General features: G+C 41.3%; 1 long non-coding RNA gene across 1 annotated transcript in view; it reads right to left on the bottom strand.

Moving 5' to 3' along the window:
• LOC139605256 (uncharacterized) overlaps positions 1-20,196 on the bottom strand; it is a 37,502-nt gene extending 17,306 nt beyond the window's left edge. Inside the window, exon 1 of the long non-coding RNA XR_011684302.1 lies at positions 20,045-20,196. This is a non-coding gene — a long non-coding RNA (uncharacterized lncRNA). The remainder of the gene's footprint in view (positions 1-20,044) is intronic.
• Between the last annotated feature and the right edge of the window lie 5,070 nt (positions 20,197-25,266).

The following is a 25,266-nucleotide window of genomic DNA, read 5'->3' as shown; positions in this document are numbered from 1 at the left end:
GCTTCTCTTCATTTATCACAAAGTGGAATGAAGAGCACTTTAAAAACAAAATTCACAGGCTTGTGGGCATTTGGCTAGTACATTGAGTGTAAGGAGGACAGATGGGAAGATGGATTTTTGCCTGCCATCCTCTGCTGTTTCAGATGTGTGCACCCCAGGCAGAGCCTCTGACAGCCCTCCATGGCACCAGAGCAGCACACGAGTGACACCCTGGTCCCTGAGAGCAGCAAAAGTGACTCAGCATCCTTGTCAGGTGACTGTGAAGGGAATTATTACAGCTGTTACTGACAAGGCACAGAGAAGATGTGAGGAAGAAACAATTCTGCATCAGTGCCAGCAGCAATAGAGATGGCTTGCTTAATCTACCAGCAGCCCGAGGTAGGTAATGTCACTGAAAACTCACCTTAATAATATTGCATTTGGAGGCAAAGCCCTGTCAGTCAGCAGTCTCATTTATGGCTTCATAGCTCTAATCTAAGGCTGAGGAAAAGCTTTATTAAAAGCAACTGACAGTATCATTCCCTTCCTTGTCACCAGCTCAGCCTGGATCCGTGTCTGTCGCAGACACCCTGAACCCTCCTCACCTGGGACAGCGTTTTCCAAGGAACAGAGCTGCACCAGGGCTGCCCACACCTCTCCTCCTCCTGCTTCCCCTCACGGCCTCTGAGCAGCCCCTTACAGGAGCAGCAGCATCGAGCCAAAATGTAGAATTTCAGGCCTGTTCACCCCTTGCTGGAATAACCTCAGTGAAGGGTGATGGCCCAAGGGTTGGCTCAGGCTTGCACCCTCCCTGCTCCCAGCCACGCTTCAACAGGGAATGCTCCTCTCACTCAGCAGGACCAGGGTGGCACTGCCAGGCTGGCAGCACCCAGCCTGGGTTCCCTGGCACTGCCCAGATGGATGTTGGTATGGAGCTGACCTATCCCCTCCTGTCCTCATTGGTCACAAATCTAAGAAATTCAGTGGAGAAGGATGTCCTCAAATGTTGGAACCCAGGGCACCAGGAATATTTCTCTGCACTGCACTACTGAAACTTAAATAATCTTTTTTTATTTTTTTTATTGAAATGGGTTTCTCTCTGCTCAGGAAATGTTTGAAGAACTTCCCATTGGATCACAGAGTACAGTCCATAAAGGATTCTCTGGGCTATCAGGTGCTGGAGAAACATTGTGTACAGACAAGCAAGGCAGAGTTCTCAGTGAACCTCTGTGGGTGCCAGGAGCCAGTGCCCAGCATTTACTGCATCCCACACCTGGGACACACAGAGGAACAGAGCACAAGGGCTTGGCTCAGGTGTCCAACTGCTCTGCATTTAGGAACCAGAAAGGGGATTTGAGGGCAGGCAGAAAGGGGACATTTCTCTTTTGTAATCTGTCTTCTTCCCAGCCTTGTGGAAGACCAGGGCACCACAGGGAATATTTCTCTGCCTGCTCTGGGGTACCCTGACCCCCAGGGCAGCACTGACTCTGACCCTCACCCATGGAGAAAGTTTCCCAGACTTCAAGACAGACTGGAATCCACCAAAGTGTGAAATAGATTATAGAGAGCAGTGTGGGTGTATCACTGGGTGAGAAATTGAGGGTTTGGGATTTTTAGGGTGTTGTGGATGGAAGCAAGATGGAGGGCACAGGGTGCTATCCTGGGTTTCTTCTTCATGCTTCTTCTTCCTTCTTCTGCATGGGATTGGGTGGCATTTTGTAATTGGGCAGAAAAGTCCCCATTGCAGCTCTTTGGGATCAGTCATTGGGCTAGAAGGGAAAATAATCCAGGTGTCAGTTCTTAATTGGGTAGTTTAATCTTAAAAGCCCTTGGAACAAGAGATTGTTGGCCATTTTGTGCCTTCTAATGAAAAGCTGCAGAACTCAGAGTAGTGAGACTGTTTTACTGATAAGAAATAATAAACACCTGAGTCTGAACATGAATTACTGACTCAAGTGCCTTCAATCCAGGCCCAGAGAAATCCACAACTGGAACCCCCACACTCCATGTTTTCTGTCTTGGGAAGGCAAGTAGGAAGAAAGGTTCCCTGCCTCTTCTTTTTTCCCAGCTAAAAGCCAAAATGGGATTTTGGCTTCCCAGTCTTTGGCAGTCAATGTCACTGTGGAGCAGGAAAGCAGCTTTCCTAGGGCAGGACATGGGTTTGCCCTCACTGTTCAAGCTACCCTGATTTTGATTTGAGCACAGCACATCTGAGCTGATTTTTGGGGGGATATCTGCCCAAGGGAAGAAGCTGCCTAAGCTAAAGCTGAATGAGGCCTTGGTTTACACATTCAATTTAGTTCAAGCTACTTTTTAATTAATGGTGATTCAAAATTAACCGTAATTAAAATATCAGAAGCTTTTAAATAAAAAATACAATTATATTAGCACTAATAAATACAGCTGACAGATGAACAAGGAAGAATGTGAGCTGCATGGCAGACAAGGACCTCTCCAAATTCAAAATTTCTGTGATGTGATAGTAAGATGGTGGTTTGTGACTAGTGTGTACTTTCAATAAAAGATTCCCCTTTTGTTTTAAAGAATAATGCTTCTTTAAAAGGTGATTCCAGAGTCTCTCACCAAAAATGTTTCTTATGAGCTGAATTAATTTTTGCTGACCTTAACAAATAGTCATCAGTCACCCAAAACATGTCCTCCAGAGAATCAAACAGCCAGCAAAACTTCACATAGCTCTAGAATTTATGTGTTTGAGGGATGCATTAAGTATTTCAAACAATTTCTGGGATGTTTTAGACCATAAAGTCTGCTTTCAACTGTCATAGATCATTGGCTCTGCTTTACAAGAAACATTGTTTAACAGGTTTATAACTTGCCTATAAAAATGTGCTCCAGGCTAAAGCTTAGTATAAAAAGGTCTCAGCTAAAGAGTAATTTTTTTCATTACAACTTTTTCCTACTTTGTTTAGCTTTTAAGATTAGAGCTGCCTCCAAAAACTCCCCTTTCACTGTAGAATTATCACCAATACTGGGGGTTGATTTATGCTCTAAACTGCAGGGAAGGGAAAAGTAACCCAGATTCAGAAAAAACATCACAAAACCATCAGCAAATGAACACCCCAAAAATGCTGGAACGATGAGATTTTACATGGTCAAGGTTTTAGATTTTTAAGGTAATGTGCTTGGAATGGAACACATTTTTAAAAGAGCTGTGACTTAGTGTGCACTTCAGACCATGCAAAAGGATGTAAGGTAATTAATGTATTACCATTTCAGACTGGGGCATCTGTGACAGAGTGTTCCATCAATGCACCTCTGCACTGTTCAAAGTTTGGGGTTCCTCAAGACCTGGAAAAGAAGCAGCTAAAGCTGTTTGGCCTGTTCCTTTCAGCCAATGCAAAGTCTCAGGGTCATCCCAGTGAGCGTGGCTTGAGCAAGCTCAGGAGTAATTTAGCATTCTCAGAAGCAGAAAACATTGAGCCTAATGAAAATCAGTGAAGTCAGGTCCAGGGCAAGCAAAGTTCAACAACCTGAGCTCGTTTTTATGTTCAATTATTTGGCTCATAAAAGCCAAAGAGGTTTTAATGCTTAGGGAAGGATAGGAATTATTAATATAAAGTTATATGAAACTACCATAAAGAGACAGCACTGGGATTTGTTGGGTTTTCCCCCAACAAGGGCAGAAGGGGCATTGTTGGGAAAAATGGCCTTATGCTTTTTCCCCAGTCTCCAACAGAGTGAGTGAAATTGCTGTGTTTTTGCTGTGTTTTTGCTGTGTTTCTGGACAAGCTGAAGCAGTGGGTACACAGGGTGAGAACACTCCATGGAGAACTTTTGCATCAGAGACCCCGGGCAGCCCCAGCTCTGCTCTGGCTGTAGCCCCCCCATCCATGTCCATTTCCTGGAGAGCCTTCGGGGCCCTCTGTTCTTTCACTGCCTCATTGTTCTGGGCATACAGGGTGGAGTTACACTTCCTAGAAACATCAGACATATGGCTTCAGCTTTTAAGAGACCCAGAGAAACCTCTCCTATTTCCAATGGTTATGTAAATACTTCAAAGCCTGATCAGCTTCCTGCCCTGAAAGCCTCACAAGGTGTTTTATGCTTCTTTCAGGATCGTGTGCTCACAGGTGCTACAGGCACAAGCTGCTTTTCATGTCCCCTACAGCAGGATTTCCCTGATGGTCACTGCTGGCCCTGGGAGACTTGGCAGCCCATCCACACCATGGCCAGGAGCTGGGGGTGTTCAGCCTGGACAAGAAAATGCTCCAGGGAAATCTTGTGATGCCTTCAGGTACTCAGAGGGGCTACAAGGGAGCTGGAGAGGGACTTTTGAAAAGGGCAGGTGGCGGTAGAGCTAGGAGGCATGGCTTCAAACTGCAAGAGGGCAGGGTTGGGTGGGATATTAGGAAGAAATTCTTCCCTGTGTGGGTGGTGAGACACTGGCACAGGTTGTCCAGAGCAGTGGTGGATGCCCCATCCCTGGAAGTGTTCATGGCCAGTTTGGGTGGGGCAAGTGAAAGGGGGCAGTGCTGGAACTGGATGACCTTTAAGGTCCCTTCCAACCCCAACCATTCTATGAAACAACTCTGTGATCTTTTAAGAATTAACCGAAAGTGCAGAACAGCAATATGTTTCATGCATCAGTGACAGAGTGCTCACGCCACCCCAGATCAGCAATATTATGGGGACCATTGTGTGTGGCCATGATATTTTATGAAAAATTCTATTGCCAGGATCTTTTCTCCTGAGAAGCTGAGAAGCTTCAGCGTCTCCGTGTTCTGCTGCTTTGGAATGTGATCTGGAGAATTGTTTACCCAGCATGTGAATTGTTTTTACTTGATGGCCAATGACAGCCACCTGTGTCGAGGCTGTGAGCAGTCACAAGATTTTATTATTCATTCTTTTCTATTCCTTGCTAGCCTTCTGATGAAATCCTTTCTTCTATTCTTTAGTATAGTTTTAATATATCATTTTCTTTTAATATAATGTATATCATAAAATAATAAATCAGCCTTCTGAAACATGGAGTCAAGATTCTCATCTCTTCCCTCATCCTGGGACCCCTGAGAACACCACCACAATTGAGTACATCTTATTTTGCCCAGTATGCTCCAAAAATCTCACAATCAAATCAGAATAATACCACAAAATCCTGTGGGTGGTGTGCAAAGGAAAAAATTTAAACGCTTTCTGTAGAACCAAGCTATATTAACCTGCAAAACAGCATTGGTGAGGCTCCTTTTACTTTTTATATAATCACCAAGCTTTAATTTGATAATTATTAAAATGAACATATCAACTAAAACAATGCATTTGTTATCCATGAGTTGCTAGCCACACACAAATGACAACAGTGATGCTTTCACAAGTGCTCTGTGCCACACCAGGCAGTACCTCAGGATTTACATGAGGAGGACAACTTTGGCTTTAGGTTTTGAAGAGCTACAGAAATAATATTAGAAGTTGCAGGCTGCTGAAGTAGGGAAGAAGTTGGGATTTTCAGTGGCAACCCAACTTCATTCATAAGAGTGCAATTTACTGGTGGTTAAGCCTTTTTCTGCTGAGTGAGGAGGACATAATTCTAATCCCTGGGCTGAAGTTACAGCTGAGCCAAACCAGCCCAGCCCCACCATGGGAGAGGAGCACGGATTTGATGGTCTGTCAGAAGGAGCTCTGCAGTGCCACTGCTCCCCCAGCGACAGGGCTGAGGGGATGGAGATGCCCAGACTGAAAATCCACCCTTTGTGCCTAATTCAGTTCGTAAATCTCATCAGGAAGGGGATACAAGCACAGGCTCTGTTTGTACTAACGTGAATTGAGACCCACACTAAAGAAATGACTCATAGGAGAGACTCAAGGACCTGGGAGAGATTGTAATACTGTGTCTAATTTTGGAAACCCTTCGTGATTTGTATCCTCTTTCAATGCCAATGGAAATAATGAATGGCAATAACAGGTGCACCAGGAGTCCTGGCAGTTGTGACCTTTAGGAGAGGGAACTGGGATTTACAGATGACAAAATTCACTGCAAGCACACCACACTGAGCTGCTGATTTTCAGGCTCACTAAGATTTACTGGAACACCCCAGCCCATACACCAATACTCCAGCACGCACAGGAGGGGAAATTTTACTAACAAATATCCCAGTCTGCAATTTTCACCCGGAATTCCTGAGACCTATCATGTTAACCAGTATGATGTAAACTTATAACATTTTTATTCATGGGACTCATCAGCATTACACATTGCAAATCTAATACCAAGGCTTTTTCCTTGCACACAGACATAGCAGAAATATGAACATGGTGCAGAAGTGGACCACCTGATACTAAAGTCGAGTGCAATTACAGGCTTCTGGAAAGCAAAATTAATTGAGGCACTAATGGAAGAACTTGCTTTTTTGCTGCTTTCCTTTTGAAGGCATTTACCTAACTCACATGTCCACATCTCTTGTAATTCTCCTTTCCTCATAAAAGTAAAAAGTAAACCCTGGAGGCATCCCATTTGTGAGTTGAGACATCAGCTTTCACCATGCACCTAAAGTATATTTGTGTACATTCAGATGTACATAAAAAAGAAAACTTTCATTTAGGAATTAGTTATTACCTGCACATAGACATACAGGATGCTGATTGATTTCTGCAAGCAATATGAACAATAAGTTAGGTCTGGGCTGGATAAGCAATGCAGCACATTGAGCCAGACTTCTCTGAAGCAGTTTGAGAACTTTATCTGTCCCCATTTCATTTTAAAACTGTTGTTCTAGCTCTCCTAGCTTCATCTCTGGCCTTTCTGCGAACTGGAGACATGCTTCAGTTGCTGGGAGTTTTGGGGTTTTTTTTGTCCCACAAAATGCTGTGTTTGTCTTGACATGTGTGGACATGATGTGTGGTAGTATTAGTTGTGGATTTCTCTGGGCCTGGATTGAAGGCACTTGAGTCAGTAATTCATGTTCAGACTCAGGTGTTTATTATTTCTTATCAGTAAAACAGTCTCACTGCTGTGAGTTCTGCAGCTTTTCATTAGAAGGCACAAAATGGCCAACAATCTCTTGGTACAAGGGCTTTTAAGATTAAACTATCCAATTAAGAACTGACACCTGGATTATTTTCCCTTCTAGCCCAATGACTGATCCCAAAGAGCTGCAATGGGGACTTTTCTGCCCAATTACAAAATGCCACCCAATCCCATGCAGAAGAAGGAAGAAGAAGCATGAAGAAGAAACCCAGGATAGCACCCTGTGCCCTCCATCTTGCTTCCATCCACAACACCCTAAAAATCCCAAAACCTCAATTTCTCACCCAGTGATACACCCACACTGCTCTCTATAATCTATTTCACACTTTGGTGGATTCCAGTCTGTCTTGAAGTCTGGGAAACTTTCTCCATGGGTGAGGGTCAGAGTCAGTGCTGCCCTGGGGGTCAGGGTACCCCAGAGCAGGCAGAGAAATATTCCCTGTGGTGCCCTGGTCTTCCACAAGGCTGGGAAGAAGACAGATTACAAAAGAGAAATGTCCCCTTTCTGCCTGCCCTCAAATCCCCTTTCTGGTTCCTAAATGCAGAGCAGTTGGACACCTGAGCCAAGCCCTTGTGCTCTGTTCCTCTGTGTGTCCCAGGTGTGGGATGCAGTAAATGCTGGGCACTGGCTCCTGGCACCCACAGAGGTTCACTGAGAACTCTGCCTTGCTTGTCTGTACACAATGTTTCTCCAGCACCTGATAGCCCAGAGAATCCTTTATGGACTGTACTCTGTGATCCAATGGGAAGTTCTTCAAACATTTCCTGAGCAGAGAGAAACCCATTTCAATAAAAAAAATAAAAAAAGATTATTTAAGTTTCAGTAGTGCAGTGCCACAGCAAAAAGTTTTTCTGCCTTCATAATATATCACTGTAATATTTCATTTACAGCAGAATTTGTTCCAGAGACCAGTGACTGAAATATGCTGTAGGCTAAGTTCATAAATTTTCAGATCTCATCCAATGAGTTTTAAGATGTTAAGTACATTAAATTTTTAATTGAAAAGTAACTCAACTATAATGTTATAACTTGAAAAGTCCAGAAACCTTATGAAGTCCAGCTTGCATTCACTTATACTAAAAACATAATATATATACTATTTTTATACTAAAAACAGATCACTACATATTTGTAAAAATGTCTGAATTTGCCTGCAGTTACCCTCAGACTGCTCTTTTCTTCCAATTAAGTAAATTCCCTCTCACTTTCAAACCTGAAAGAAGTCCCAGAAGAGCAGGCAGCCTCTGGGCCAGAGGCCTACCCTCTGCCTTTAGTACTTTTTGCATCAGATCCTGGAAGACCCTTGTTGATAGATAACTTCATTTGTCACCAAAGTGGCCCATAGGCTTCTAGAACCAAAATTCTATTAACAAACATAAAACCCTCCATGATTTAATTTTCACATTCATAAGGGATATATTTTTTCATATGTTAAGGCCTTTTAAAGATCATTTGTATGTATTTTTTAAAATCCAATTTATATCACCTTGAATACTGAGTAAATATACATGTAACAATAACATATGCTGGCTTTTAATCAGCAAAATATTTAATAAGCATGATCCTAACTTTGTCCAATAAGCCTGAAACTGTTTTAATGAATCAAATCTAGATTTAATCTGAGCCAAACTTTATTTAAGGATTTACAATAATGATAATCTTTGGGTATATAAGAAGCGGAAAAAGTTTTTGTTACCTTTAACTGATATTTGCCTGGTTTTGCTCTGTAAAAATATTCAGTATCATGGCCCCTCAGCTCTATAATAGTAAGGAAACATTCCTGTAACAATGCTTCCAGAATGGAATGAATAATGCTCAGCATTTGATAATTCCCACTATTTAATAAACAATGGATAACTCTTAATCCTGATTTGAATGCATGACAGAAAAATCTCATGGGAGCCCCAGTCTGATGCTATTCATTAAGGAGCAGAATCTGCTCTCCTTGGAGATGGGTTTGTTCCTTGATGTGTCTCTCTGACTACAGGTGGCCAGGAGCAGTCTCTGCACTGACTGTGCTGTGCTGTTTGCACTCAGACACAAAAATAACACTGCTCAGTCCAAGCCAGCATGCAGCTCATTTATATTTTACCTCAAATCAGCCCCACAAAAACAAAAGAAAGCTGTTCTCCCAACACATTTCACCTCCCTTTGCCTTGTTCCATGAGATCAATTGGCAAGTAGGGGTTGCTACAAATATGGACCACAGCACAACCTTGTTTTCTTCCCTTCATGGTAATTCAAAAAACCAAAAAGCTATGACCCACAAAGGCCTTATTAATTTCCTTTATTGATTGAAATGTAAGACACAAGGTGCCTCACAGCTCCTGAGCCACACAACAAAACAAGTAATGAAAAACACAGTAATGAAATAAAAGAAATTATGAAAAGTAAAGCTAGAGATCAATATACTGCTTTTCTGAAAGACTGTGCTCAGCTTTAAAAACAGAGTTGTTTGTGCTGAATGTTTGATTAGCTATAGATCACTAAAGAAGGATTCCAGACCATCTGGAGTCTATTCTGTAAGCTGATCTGGAAACCTCTAGCTCAAAAATAGTCCCTGTGTGTGAAGGCACAAACATACATACCACAACCTCATCAGCAAGTCTCTGGAATATATTTCAGATAAAAATATGCCATCTTCATCTCCTGGGAAACCTGAAATGAAAAAGAAAAGAACGCAAATACCAAAGTACTGGAAACAATTGGAGAAGCAAGGCATTGTTTCTTAAAAGAGCAACAAGAGGAAGGGTAATACCAAAAAGCCTGATGAGCAGCTTTAGCTGCTAAACATTAAAAGATGCAATTATTCAACAATGTCAGATAATCACCCAGATGATAAATATACATCTGCTGAGCTTTAGCAAGGAGCTTAAAATAAAATTTGCAATGTAGCAGAGGAACAGAAGCCTCCATTGCACTGGGAAGATACAGAAATTGGAGCATCACACAAACACTGAACAAAAGCTGTTTTAAAATAGAACTTGGAATGATGCCATAGTTAATAGCTATAAATACAGAACATGCTGGTGTATTAAACATGGTTTTTAAATACAGCTTTAATCAGAACAGAAAAGAAAGGCAAGTCTTGACAAAGATTTTGGTCACCATCAGCAGGGTGAAGAAAACGGAAATAATTCTAGACAGTGACTAGTGAAATACTTTTATTTTTATATTTAAATCAGGTTGGGTCAGACTAAAAGGCTTTCTCCCAGTTTCTATACCAAGAATAGAACAATTAGCAGGTGCGTCTTGGAAGGAGAAGCCAGTCTGTGTACAACACTGGAATTACAGTCAAGTGGTGCAGCATCTCCAAGGGCAAACAGCAAATAATATTCTGGAGGTGGGAGAAGAAAGAGGTCCTTACCAAGCAGTTGACAATCAGCCTGCATAAGAGATCTTTGCCCCTAAGAATCAGGGGAAACCTTTCCAGAGTGAATTTCCTGGAATTTAATAAAGATGGTATCCTGGAAATCTAAAGAATAGGACTGGAATCAGAATTTGGTTCACTTTTACATCCGGAAGGGTTTCCAGAAAGAAAATTAATTAAAAAGAAAAGCTATAAAATATGAACTGCCTGAGTATTTAAAAAAACCAAGATGCAGTCTGGAAGTCATAAATGTGTCTCCAACCTGGCCATGCGTGAGCAAGACAATCAGGCAGGGTCTTACCAGAGGGAGTTCCAGGCAAACTTCCCAGCCTCTCCTTCCCATCCAGCACAGCCTGTGCTCACAGCACAGCATCCAGATGTGGGGATGTATTTTCCTGTTGTGACAGGGACTCTGCACCTGGTGACAAAGAGTATGCCAAGCATGAAACACATTTCCCTATAAGCCAGGTATGTTGTGAAGTACAAGTGTGGTATTTGGAGCTCTTCAAGAACTGGGACAACTGCTTATAGTGAAATCTCAACAAAAATGTCAGGAAAACAAAAGGAAACCTATAGGAAAAAAGGGAGTATTAAGTCATTGCCTTCTTGACTCACTTTCGAATCTTGGGAGAAATGGTTTGATGAGTTTAGAATTTATGCATCTATTATTACCCTTTTAGCAAGCTAAATTGATATAATCATATGGCTTAAAGATAAAGTAACAATGGCAAAACCTGCTAAGAAAGCAAATAGAAAATACCTGAACATTTATCTCAGAGTGATCCCAGACATTTTCTCCAGCCATATCTTTTTTTTCTATAAATATTTTTTATAGATTTCCTGTGCTTACAATGGATCTGCATTTGAAAAACCTCAGCCTCTGCAAATACATATTCTACTCCAAAAGAAAGAAAAATGGAGACCATAGCTCATCACCCAAGTAACAGAAATGTGAAATGTAGATGTAAAAGTGTGTGAGATAAACAATACTTGTTTACCTTTGTCTCTCTAGTTTGTTTTCTCATTATACAAATCACAAACAAGCAAAGACACTGTGACAAAACCAGCAACTGGGAACTATTTCCAAACACTCCATGCTCAGGAACAGTCAATCATTTGACAGAGATCAGGCACAGGATATTTACTTTTTATTCCTAACAGATGAAACTGAGCTTCTGCCTAAAACTGTCTGTGCTTAGGAAGCTGGAGTGAAAAGATCCCTGCTTTAAAATGATGAATGAAATTTACTGCTGCCACTTGTGCATTTAAATACTTAAAATCATCCATTAAGGTATATTTGAGCACACAAAAGTGTCCTTCATTAGGTTCTATGAAATCTTATCTGTTTGCACATGCATCTCTGTGGCTTCTGCAGCCCTGACATGCACTGGAAGGGCAGCAACACTCCCATGATCTGAGGCCACACTCCCTTTCTCTGTGATAAAAATAATGGACAGGCAGCCAGAAAATGCAGATATTATCCTCTCATAGCTTCCAGTGATGGAAACCACAATTACAAAGCTCTGGGAACATCCTTACAGCTCAGAGTGTCTTGGTGCTTGTGTGATAAACTCTGAGGTACATCAGCAATGCTGAACTGCAAGGGGCTCCAGCCTCCTCTGCAGGACAGGCTGGATGGAACTTCTTACACACAAAGGGAGAGTTAAACAAATAAACCAGGTTGTTTGAGTCTGAGCATTAAAAAAGAACATAGAGCTTTTTCAGGAACATGGACTTTGGAGGGGGAAGCTACTCCTTTGGAGGGAGTGAGAAGCTGCTCACTTTGGCTGCAAACATCCTGCAAACTAAGGTGTTTTTATAAAAAATGAAATGGCAGCTGTTCTGTGCAATGAGGCCCACACATATACTCAGCAGATGGTCAAAGCATCTGCACTGATTTAAACCTGCTTCCAGATTCTAACAGGTTCCCTTGATGGATGTGCATCCTTCCCTCTCCTTTGGCACACAGATTTTGTCACTCCCAGCAAAGGTTTCTATTGTATTTGCTGGAAATGTCCTGACAAAGGCAGGAATGATCAATCTGACTCCATGTTCTCAGAAGGCTAATTTATTACTTTATGATACTATATTATTTTAAAGAATACTACACTAAATTATACTAAAGAATACAGAAAGGATACAGACAGAAGGCTAAAAAGATAATAATGAAAACTCCTGACTCTCTCCAGAGCCCTGACACAGCTTGGCCCTGATTGGCCAAAGAGTGAAAACAACTCACAGCAGAATGAAATGGAACAATCACCTGTGGGTAAACAATCTCCAAGCACATTCCACATGAGCACAACACAGGAGAAGCAAATGAGATAAGAATTGCTTTCCTTTTTCTCTGAGGCTTCTCAGCTTCCCAGGTGAAAAATCCTGGGAGAAGGAATTTTTTCAGAGAATGTGAATGTGACAGGTTTCACTCAGCACTTACAGATGTGCCACAACTTGACAGCTATACAATTTACCCTCCCTAACAGAAGACAAAAGGCACTTATGTCCCATTATCCTCACCAAATCCTGGCCTAGCCTAAGATTGTAGGAGCATTGAAATTTCTATTTTGCTGCAAAAAAGCAAACTCAAAATTGACTATTTTTTCCTTCTTTTTAAAAGGATCTTGGTGCTTGATTTAGGGCCCACTTCTCTTCTGTAAAAGAAAAAACAGTTCTTATCTCATTTGCTGCTCCTATTGTTGTGCTCATGTGGAATGTGTTGGAAGATTGTTTATCTGAAGGAGTTTGTCAATTGGATTCTGCTGAGGATTGTTTTGTTTCCTTGGCCAATTGGAAAAAGCTGTGTCCTGACTGTTGAGAGACAGTCACGAGTTTTCTTTAGTATCTTTTAGTATTCTTTGTAGTACAGTATAATAAAGTAATTAATTAGCCTTCTGATATCATGGAGTTCTGCTCATCATTCTTTCCAGACGTCAGGGGCTCCTCATATTACAAGAGTTCTGTGTGACAAACAGCCCAAGTCCTGAGTGGGACCTTCACAACCAAACAGCAGCAGCAGAGAAAACCAGACCAAGTTCTTCAGAAAACCAGACCAAGTTCTCTACAGAACATGGTGATGTGGCTCCAGGTGCCAGTGGGGCAGCTCCCACTTCCATCAGCAGAAAATGCAGTCCTGTGCTTTCAGCCAGAGGACAGCTCCAGGACTGTGTGTTCAATGGGCTAGGTAATTCCAACAGTACTTCTAGTTCATTCTGTACTGAAAAGGACATTCTGGCAGGAGACATCTTCCCAAATCCACTATTCACCTGGATCCCTGAGGCAAAGGTGAATTTCCAGTTACTGTATCACAGAGGTAATGAATAATCTCCCTCTTCACTCATTAGGCTCACTGTATTTTGAAATAAATTAAAATGGAACTGTGAGAATCTATCAGTCTTACAAACAGGTTTTTTCCTGTTTCAATGATAGGTAGATGAAAAGTGCATTTATCCTGGGAAAACTTTTAGTACTCTCATTTAATCTTAGCATTCTCTCAATACACCTTTTTTTCCTTAAGATATGATCCAAACCCTACTATACTTAATAGAAGAGGTTTTCATTGACCTCAGCAAGCTTTGAATCAGGCCTGTAAATTAGAGTCTGACCCCTTTCACAGAATTTATGATCTTTACAGCCTATCCCTGTAAAATTAGGACATTGTGGGCTCCATGCTTTACAATTCTTAAAATAACTGCCAAAAGATAGTGCAAACTATGCTGTTCATTTCAGGATATCCTTGAACCCTGGTTATTTGTCTAATTTTACTCCAGCAGACCTCTTGACCCTGATCAAGATTCCTTCATCACAGTGGTTCTAGGCCACCTGTCTTGCTGTCAGGTTAGGAAGCTCAGGCATGAGAGAAAAGGAGGAACTGCTTGGCCATCTAATCTCATATTAATAATTTAAAGTAGAGTTTCAGTAAGTTTTTCTTATAGTATATGAAAGGAAGCATAAGATGAATGGTTAGCAGCAGTCATCCTTGATTATTATAATGTGGAGCATGTAGTTAATATTTAGATAATATATACATTCATAGGCAGAGAGAATAAATAGTTTGAAGCAGAACTGATGCCCCCCATGATAAGGGACACCCCGTGCCCTCAGATGACAGTGACAGCCCTTCAGGTGAAACAAGAACAAAACCAAACCAAACCCCCTGTGAATCACCCGGCTCAGCCTTTTCCACTTTGCAACTTCCTCTGACAATGAGCAAATTCCTCTTCAGCCTGCATCTCCCAGCCACAGTGCTCAGTGCCAAGAGAAAAGGTGTGTGCCTGAAGAAACATCACGTCCTGTTTACAGCCAGTCAGTGCCAAATGTCTGACCAGACCAGAAGAGAGAATGTTAAACCACATTCCAGTAACTCACAGGCAATTCTACTGTGGCTCATCCTCACTGAATCAAAGCATTGCAGCCCACTGTCACACCTGTAAAGACACTCAGAAAGAGGTGTTCTGATTTAGCAGCATTTTAAACACTCTGTTTGGAGGCCTAAGTGAGTCCACACACAGGGAGGCAGTGAAAAGTCAAGGATAGCAAACTCCTGTTTTTCTGCATTTCTGCAGTTACAGAGACTGGAAGAGCAGCAGGAAGCCTTTATGTCACCCATGTCATCTCCCCAGACAGCTTTGTAGCACTCTCATTCAACCAAACCTTTTACCATTAATGTCATGTGGGTCTTGGGGGAAAATGTAGACAGAGCCAAAAAACTTTTCTAAACTTTTCACAGAAAGAGACAAAGAATAGTTAACTATTTGTTGTTTGAGAAGCTATTTGACTGGTGTATTTAATTATTCTATAGGATCAATTTCTATCAGGAAAATAAAATGCTTCACTGGACCCCATGTGACACAATAAGAGAATTCAGGTTTTATTTGTATCTGCTTGCAAGTTACTGACCAGTCAGGGTGACTTTGTTGTTCTTTCCTACTCTGCTTTGCCACAACTGCAGAGATTTTCATTGTTCTGAGCTTCGAAATTTCCAGAGGGTTGCAGTGAGTTTCTCTATTGGAGGCTCCCTCTTGGTGCCTCTAGGCTTTCCACAGTTTCCTAACAAATAGATCTGATTTTAATTAAGGGAGGTAAGAAAGAGCCCAGATGCTCTGCAGTCACACAGGTCCCTGCTCAAATCTTGTGTCAGAGTAAACCCAGTGGCAGCAAAACATTGGCCTCATGTTGAGCAGCACACAACCAGAATTATTCACCCCAGAGGGAGGGAAACACTCTGGGTTCACTGGGGTTTGGGATGCAGTTTGCTTCCCTGGCAGCTCCTTCAGGTAAAAAAACACATTTACTAAGAACTCCAGAGATATCCTGGATGGATCTTCTCTCCAAAATGATTTATTTTGCCTACTTTTTTGAAACGCTCTAGTTAAGACAGTCAAAAGTGACCCAGAAGCTGATGCCGCTGTTTAGCCCCTGAATAACTTGTGGTTAATCACAAATATATATGACTAACACAAGCACTGTGATAAACTGATGTACTGTTGGAATTCACACAAAAATCATTACTTACAGCTTTCCTAGAAGTAGAACAAGAGCAGGAGAATGATCACATTGAAAATAAATGGAGTCAAGTTTTCTAGGCAGTCCTGACAGCTGTCTACTAGTGGGGATTTACTGCAATGAATGCATGGAATGAATCCAGAACTTAACATTTATGCTGGTTTACATCTGTTTAGGTGTCCTACTTCCTATTCAATTGAGTAGCACAACTCTTTTCTCCCATCAGCCAGGAATATCATATTAACTGATAACAACCTCAATTTGCAAATTACTTAATTCTAATGGGGCTATATTTCATTACCATACTGGCTGTAATTCCAAGTCAACATTCATTACTGACATAGTTCCATTTTAATGCAGACAACTATGCATTGCTGAGAAGTTATTTATAATATCCTAAATATTTGACTATGAAAGAAATGTGCCCTTTTGGCTAGGAAAAAGGTAAGGAAAAACCCAACACCGTTGTGTAAAGAAATGAAAAGCTGAATTCAGGACTTCCTTGCCTACAATCATGTAGAACATTCAATTAAAGAGCCATTAAAGTGCCCAGACAAAGTTCTATACAGCAAGGAGGTATTCTTTCCCTTAAATATCTGCTTCCTCAGCATATCAAGAGCATACTTAGCCAAAACCTGTTCTTTTCTTCCCACTTTCAAGTCCTAAAGAGGCAATTACTGCAGCATGTTTTTAATTCATTTCCAACCTGTGCCACACAAACATCTGAGTCAGAACTCATTTTTTCCACAGTACCAGGCAACAGGAGCACAGCACATCCTTCCACAGAGCTGTCACAAATTCAGTGCTTCTCCAAGTGACACAATATCCTGTGTGAGGAGCAGAAGGACATAGGAATTGTTCTGGCATCTGTAAGGCCAGCAGCAGATCCACCCACAACAAACCCAAACTGAACAGCTCTGGGAAGTTCACCATTATTTGCAGCTCCATTGCATTTGCAGACTGGATGTGCAGCCAGTCTGGACAGCTGCCTTCAGGACTAACTTCCTGAAGAAGTTATATTTTTTTCCAGGGATTAAAGTTTGTGCCTTAACCCAGAGTCTGAAATGTGTCCAGCTGTTTTCCAAATTGGATTTTTGTCTGTCAGCCTGATTCCAGTCCTAGAACAGATCAATGTTATAGTTCATTGCTTCCATTTTCTTCTCTCCCCTTGTATGGACAGCTCCTGTTTTCTACCTTTAATTGCATCTTTGTGGGTTAATGCTCTCCAGCTCAGACCCTGGTTCCTCTCTCCAGCAGCAAAAGATCAAACCTTATCTGGTTAGCCACTCCCACCTAAGAGTGTTATCTGATAGCAAGAAGGCAGCAAATATAAACACAATGTGCATGATCTCTTTCTAGCAGGCCTTTTCCCAAAAATTCTTTTAGATAAGCACAGCAAGTGAAGTTACAGAAGTTTCTCTTAGATGGGTCTGTGCCCATGAACTGTTAGGAAGCAGCCCTGGCAATTTACTTTGAATGAGCCTTGGCAAACAGTCAGGAACACTCAAAAATCTCATGGAATGCCAGAGGCTCTTTTCCATTTCCTGTATTTGGTACATTTCACACCTTCCAGAGGATGCTTACTTAAGCATAAGACATCACCTCAAACTGCTTTATCAGGAGCCAACCATTCAGAGACTGAGACTTTAGTCCCAGAATTCTGCTACCAACAAAATATAAGCCAGGAATTCTGAACTCAGTAATTCACTCAGTAACAATTTTAACTTCAGCAAATGCTCAAATCCACCAGAATCCAGAGGGGAATTGTTTGCAACTCACCATGGTAACAGTGCACCAAGGCCAGCTATAAAAATTCACCCCTCTCCAATAAATGACTTTTGCTGCAGGAATAAACAGAGTATCAAAAACCCCTTCCCCAGCCCCCTTTTGCTTCTAATACAGATGTCATTACCATGCTTTGGAAATGGTGTGGAGGTAATTTGTGGTATTTTGTTGTTGGGTTTTTGTTTGGTTTTTTGGGGGTGGTGGATTTTTGTTTGGTTGGTTTTGGGTTTGTGGGTTTTGTTGTTTGTTGCTTTGGGTTTTTAATTTTTTTTCTTTTTAATTTTTAAATTTTTATTTCTGTACCTAACCAAAACACTGAAGAGCTCTTTGTGCAGCCCCTGTACAAGCCAAGCCTGCTCCCATTAATGCCAACAGAAGCCTCACAATTGACTTCCAGGGAGAAGAGCAGTTTGTTGTTAAGTACAGTAATATTTGTTTCACCTGCACCCATGTTAACCTCTTAAAAGGTTTATATTTATGGGCAACAGTGTCTGCTCCTCTCAGAGGGGTTTTGCAAATGTATAGCATTAACCTTTCATTTGATTTCCCACTTGATCCTGTGTACACACTGAGGCAAAGAGCAGCACTAAGGTGTGTTGGTAATGACTCCCCTGAATAAATCCATGCATATTTTACATTACAGGGTGACCCTTGCAGGTTAGGCTCCTTTTTTCGCACAAAAGGTGATTTGCATCAGGCTGGCTTCCTTCCAGATGGTGACCCGGAAGGGCACAGGGAGGCTCACACAGGACACCCTCAACATTCCAATGGCCTCAATGTGACTTTTTGAGTCCCATTATGTGAGACAAAGCCATTCTTCAGCAAGGACAGCTGCACAGTATTCGCACTTTGTTCTTATCTGATCCAGAGTATGATTTTTAGTCCATTTAGTTTGAAGTAGGAAGCAAGGAAAACATCTGAGTCCCATCACAGCAGGCACTACACACCTGCTATGCATTTCTCTGAGTCTTCCTGCTCTGAATCCTCAGGTTATCTCCCAGCTTCACCTTATACTTCTGATGTAGTCATTTATTGCAAGAGCATTTCTAGGCTATCCCATTTCTTTCTAATGGAACACCTCAAATAAAAGCAATAAACAGGCTCAAGAATTGAATCCTTTCCTGCATCTCTACAGAGATTGCTGCAAGCTGCATGTTCAAAATGAATTGCAGTGATGCAGCTCAAGCATGTTTAAAGTAATGATCCATTCATTCTCAGGTATGGGGGTTTGGTAGGTAGGTCAAATAAAACAACTTCTCTGGTTTTCCAGGGAAATGGCTGAGAAATATTTGATTCTTTCCTGCCTATAATCCATGTCTTCTGATGGCACTGAAGGGAGCAACTTCTGTCTCCCTGTGCTCTCTCTCAGGTGGGCTATGGTGCTGCTTTGCCCTTCCACCACTTCCACAGCAGGTATTCCACACTGATTTCTGCTGTCTGTGCTCTCTCACGCGTGTGCACTCCCACAGGATCCAAGAATTTGATCCAAAACTTCTGACAATGCAGGTTTTAGTTTATGCAACTGCTTCACATATAATGGGCTCTGCCCTTGTGGCTGCTCATCAGTTCCTGGGGTCATGGCTGCCCCTACTCCCTTTATTCCCTGCTGGTGCCCACCACTGGCTCTGACTCACCTAATGGATTGGTGATTTCATGGCTTTCTCTCCCAAATGCATTGCTGCTCTGAATACCCTGTGCACATTTATTTCACATGAGGATGGCCCCTGTGGGCCCTTTTCCTGCTCACCATGACTGCAGTTATCTCCTCACTCTGCCACCAGCCACAGTTTCAGCTCCCTCCCCATGTCTGGCAGCTCTTTAGAGAGGAGCTTGCTAATCCTCACATTCCAGGCACCCCTTCCAACAGCAATTGCTCTGACTGGAGGTTTGGAACTGAGGCCCTTTTGCTGCTGCAGCACAGGTTCTGCTCAGGCTCCAGGGCTCACAGGATGGCTGCAGGGGGCCAGAGCAGCATTAGGATTTCATCTCCTGCATGAACAAATCCAGCCTTGTGTCCTGTTCAGAGCTTCAGACACTGCTGGTGCCTCCTGTTCATGGTCTCAGCATGCTCCCCAAGCAGGCACAGCTGGACATTAGAAGTGTCTCAGACCATACAATTTGTGATTTTTATAAAGATAATGAATGCAAAGTATGGAAACAGATATAGAACTGCTGAATGGAGAGTACAAAAAACCATTGCTTTCCCCCATCTCTGCCTAAATTACACTATGCTTGAAGGTAGCAACACTGGCAGAGCTGGTATTGCCCTATCAGTGTTCTGCAATCTCCTATCCGACACTCAAATACCACCTCACACCTCAAAAAATAACTCTGTACTTACACGGACTATTAACAAATTAATAGGACTTGAAGCCATTCATCAACAGTCACACAAACTCTGCTTTAATTAATGAGCCATTCTTACCTTTTATGTAATGTTCGCTGTCCTTAATGTTCAAACATCTCAATAGAAGCAGATTTCAAAAGTAATTAATATTCAAGTAGCTCAAAGACTTAAATTTGCATATTAATAGTTGCTTTCTAAGTCACATGGAAAGGTATTTGAAAGGCTGGGCTCTGATCCTGTTAAAATAAAAGTGTTAGAATTATTAGATTTTCAAAACCACAGATCCTCGTTTTGTTTCTCCTGTGACAACTCTAGGTCCTTCACTGAGAACTGGGACTTGAAACAGTTTGATTCTGCTCCTGGTGCAGCCCTAGGAACCAGATTGAGGCTGTACAGCCTGGAGTGCCACACAGCAGAGAAATGTCTGAAATGGTTGAGTTTTCAAAGCAAGACTCTAAGTACATTCAGGGCTAAAGCACAATGTTGATTTTGCTGCTTGTGTGATTGTAGCAGAGATATTTCCTAGCAGAATAGGGGTGTAAATGACGGGAGGGGACTACCTTGGTCACCCTGGAGTCCTAAACATGTAGTATTTGTTAAATTAAAATAGAGAACAACACCCATTCTATCCATACATACACACACAGCAGCTGAAATGCACTCATAGCCTGCAATGTGTATCTTTAACACAAAAGATAAAAACCACTTCAGACATCCCACAGAAATAAAGAACAAATACATTTAGCAGCACTGGAGGTCTCTCACAGCCAGGGAGCCACAGGGAAGCAGTTGAACTAAGTCCAGGAAGTGAACCTTACCCCATAAAACAGAAGAGCAGGGAAAAATAAAGATCCCAACAGTCTCTGCCAGGGTAAACAAGGATGAGAGGGTGGGAGAGAGGAGACAATTCTTTACTCCCCTCAAATCTGCCAACTGCACAGCAGATGGCATTGCCAAGCATGGCTGGAAAACATAAACAGGATCATTAAGATTTCCCATAGGAATAACAGTATGGCATGTTCAGACTCCCATATTTGTTCCTAGCAAAGAAACAAACAAACAAACCCAACAAATGTAATGATGAAAAAAAAAATGTATAGTGGAAATACAGGAAAAAATATTATTCAATCCTTCAGGTAATGAGTGACAATCATCAACTAAGATAATTGATTAAAACCAAAAGTTTAACAACCCTTCCTAATCCATTAAATATTCAAGAACCTCCTAGGGAATCATATAGCTCCTTCCTTGAATTCATCAAGATCTATTTTCAAATCCTGTGCTCTTTAGCCTTCTGCTCTACTTCAAAGTTAGTTTCATAACTTCAGTAGTGCTGGTTACAAATTCATTTGCAGTGGTGAACTAGCCATGAAAACACTGGACAGAGCACAGAATCCCAGCTCTGCCATCCTTACTGATGGCTTTGTTTAAGAACATTCAATAGCAGAGAATAGTGGAAATCTATAAACTTTATTATCATCGTTTTTCAAATTAAAAGAGGCATTTCATTACCACCAGGATTTCACCCATGGCTTCCAAACACAAGGCGACAGGACTAAAAATGTTATCTGGAAAAATACTCCAAAAAGGCACCTCAGAAAGCACAGAATGTTACATAGGAAATATGTTAGAGTTAAACAAAACTCCCCCCTTCCTCTTCAAGAACCTCACTGGCTGCCTTTTTCAGACATCAGTCCAACCCAAATAACCCCAATAACTCTACTAGGCCAGCCAGGCACAGCTCTCAGCCTGACTTCTTCCCCTGAAGTGGTCAGTGTTATCTTAGTTTTTCATCCTCATTGTTTTATACTAGCTTTACCTTCAGCTCTAGTGCTGCTTCTGATTTCCTGTTCCCTAAATGAAGAGAAAATTAGGTTCTCAGTGCACATCTCAAATCCTATCTTCTTTCTTTCCTGCCAAAAATAACTTGTTTCAGCGAGCTCTCTGGAATCATCACACTACTCAGATTTAGCAAGGCTCTTTTTATAGCCTGTTTAAACAATATATTTGATGGTGTCCCATCTGCAGCTGGTCTGAACCAAACCAGAAATACTCACACAATATTTGTTAAGCTACTGTCTCCACAGTTAGAAACATAAACTCTGTAACACACATGGCATTTCCTTCAAAGCCCCTTCCCTGATCATTTCAAATGCTTAACAAATACTCAGCTAAAGTTAAACAACAAGATTTGCAAAAAGCAAGATTTGCTATGAAGGCAGAATGCCTTCAAAATCTTTGAAATAAATTTAAAAGAACTAAGTCAAGTTTTTGGCTCCACCACAGCATTTCTGGTTACTTTGAAGCTGCATTTCACCTGCAAAGGAACAAATCAGAACATAATCCACTGCCATTGAGCAGCACATTTCAGAGCTGAACTAACATGGGTAACATATGGGACCAACCTTCAGGAGCAATGAATGGTTAAAAACCACCACTTTGTACTCCATACAAATATCAAGTGCCTGTTGTCAGGACCCTGCTAGTAAACCTTAACTCAGTGTGTTGGCATTAAGACAGAATTTCAGGTTGTAATATTGCAAAAGGTATTGGGGATTTCCTTGAGCAATCTCTGAGCTAATGCCATCCATACCTTTCACCAATGCATGTTAGTCATTCAAGAGAAATCCTAAATGTGCTGCAGCCTTCTTACACCCAGCCACTTTTTAGCAAGGGATTAGCATGTCACAGAGATTGCTGCAAGCCTGCATTGTGCCATGCAACTAAAGCTCTGCAGCATGAAGGCAATTTATGAGGGGTATCTGCTTACCCCAGGCTGTTACATTGGAAGTTTTTTCAGATACTTCATGGTTTGGTTTCGGGAGTTTTTAGTCTTTCAGAAAAACACAATTGAAGGCTTTAGGCTCGCAGCAGCTGTTAGTGCCTGTTTTTAAAACACAGTCAAGGTTTCTGTTTCTCAGTAGATTTTTCTTCCAGTCTTACCCCACATATTCTCCACAAAACCTGGTGCCTGCTAACTTTTACTGCTGGCAGTGCCATCAATATACATCACTTGTCTCTCTTCCCCTCTGAGACTGGAATTACAAAACTCTTCCTGCATATGTAGCTCTGTGTCTCGCAGAGAACTTCTCAGAGCCCACATCTCATTTTGGTTTCAATAATTTTCAATACCATCTGACCTTGCTGAGCTTGCTGTTTGCAATGGTGGAAATAACACAGCTTTCCATACTCAGTGCAGGACACAAACATCCTTTTCTCTTCTGGCTGCTCCTTCTGCTGCAAACACTTCTGCTTTTCAGCTTTTACTCTTGCACAGGGCTTTCACAAGGAAAGCAAGAAACAACTGCCCCCAGAACATTGAAATGCACATTCTTTTCTCAGCCTAATTACATGAAGTGTTAGGATACTGTCAGGTGTTTTATCTCCATTTTGTTACCTGTGAGAAAATTCATTGCAAGTGTCTTTCCCTGACAGGTATGTTTATAATGCTGGATTTCTGTAACAGCCCAGCCATAGCAATAAACCATTGCATTCAAATGTGCAGCTCCTGTTCCTGCTCCAAGCCTGCTGAGAACCCTCCTGCAGCTCCTCACTGCACAGCTTCCACAGAGGCCTGCAGGCAAATGGAACAAAATAATCTGCTCTTCCCCAGCACTGTGTGGAATCCTAAACAACCTGGATGGATTAGGGGATCTTAACACTTCTCCCAGGTAAGCTCACATTTTGAAGACTGAAAGCTCCCTACATTTCCAGTCCCATATTCCCATACATTCTGTCTACTCTTTCCATTACTCAGGATTTCTGCAGAAGCTCCTGTCTTCACTCAGCCTTTCTCCTGGCTTCATTTTTATCTGCAAACTACGACTTTTAATTTACCTTTCTTTTAATTCTAAGAGCCTTCAGCTTCTTCTTCAACATCTCCAAACTTACTGCAGTTCGTAATAATTTTTTTATTTTCACTTTCCTACATCTCCTTCAACTATGCAGTGGAATGCATGCACCTACAATCTTTCACCTGCCAGGCATGATGAACTCTAAATAAATATTTAATATACAATTTTATATCAAATATCTCACTTGTCACCTTAAAGGATGTCTGCTTTTACAGCTCTGATATATATAGCAAGGCATGTACCATAAAGAAGTTGGTCTGTTAGCAAGGCTTGGAGCTGCTGTACCATGGAACAGCTCACATTTCCTGAAAAGGTCTTCCACAGCCCAAAAACCTCTCTCTGCTTGATTTGTTACAAGTTATTCCTGAATAAGCACCCCGAAGATCTGAGGACTTCCAAAGAGGATTACATATTCTTCTACATTAACAGCTGAGCATTTTACCTTAATACCACTGCTTTTGGTCTTTATTTAACTCTCCCCCATCTCCCAATGGCAGAATAATACCAAATTTCTTCTTAGCAATACTGTGTAAAGCATAACATTTATTAATTTATTGTGCTACATTCCAGGCAAGCCAATGTAATAGATGATGCTTGGGACTAAGCAATATGTATTGTAGTTACCACACATATTACCCCTTAAAAATTCATATACAGCAAACAGAGCAGACAGTCATCTCAAACATGCCAGTATAAAATCTTTGCAAACAATAGCTTGTGTTTTTCTGGTATTTTTTCAGCTTTAAGTTTATTCCACATCTGTTATAGCAGAATGAGAAAGTGGAATGTGGCCCAAGGACTACTTCTAACAAATCCTTTCCTTTATTAGTAGAAACAATGTTATTCACCATAGAGCATATGTTCCTATAATTATGTTTTTGAGCAAAAGTATTAATGACATTTTGGCCATATGTCTAGTTATTCTTCTCAGAGTAACTCTGGGGATTTTTGGTACATTTGCATTGTATAATGGTCAGAAACTTTAATTAAAAGTTTGAGATTTTAGTATCTCTTATTTACAGTAAAATAGAAGCCAAATGCAAACCCATCCAATGATTTTAAGCAGTACTCAGATACTCAAAATCATTTTTATGATTTTCCAACATTCCAGCATTATGTAGGCTTTTGAAGAATCTATTTTCCAATGGTGCACCTTTATCAGGATATGAACAAATGGAATTTTAAATGTTTACCTCTGTCTATCCTTGTAATTCCAACACAAATCCTTAAAGCATGAAGAAGTAAAATGGGATGGGAGTTTGAAACAGAACATTCCACTGGTTTTGAGGGAGAAGTAAATTTTGTAAACTGGTCATAGTCAACAGGGTCTTTGCAAATTCTTTCATGACTGAAGCAAGGAATTGAAAAAGGAAATACTCCTAATTATTTCTATGTTTCTTCTGAAAAGTCTAGACAATCAACATAGCTTTCAAGAGTCAAGCAACT

This window comes from Agelaius tricolor, unplaced genomic scaffold (assembly GCF_023055355.1).
Source record: "Agelaius tricolor isolate 1412-34295 unplaced genomic scaffold, bAgeTri1.0.p SCAF_62, whole genome shotgun sequence".
NCBI classification, from domain to species: Eukaryota; Metazoa; Chordata; class Aves; order Passeriformes; family Icteridae; genus Agelaius; species Agelaius tricolor.
Note: the sequence above shows the minus strand (reverse complement) of the source record. Positions and strands in the feature narration are given on the sequence as shown.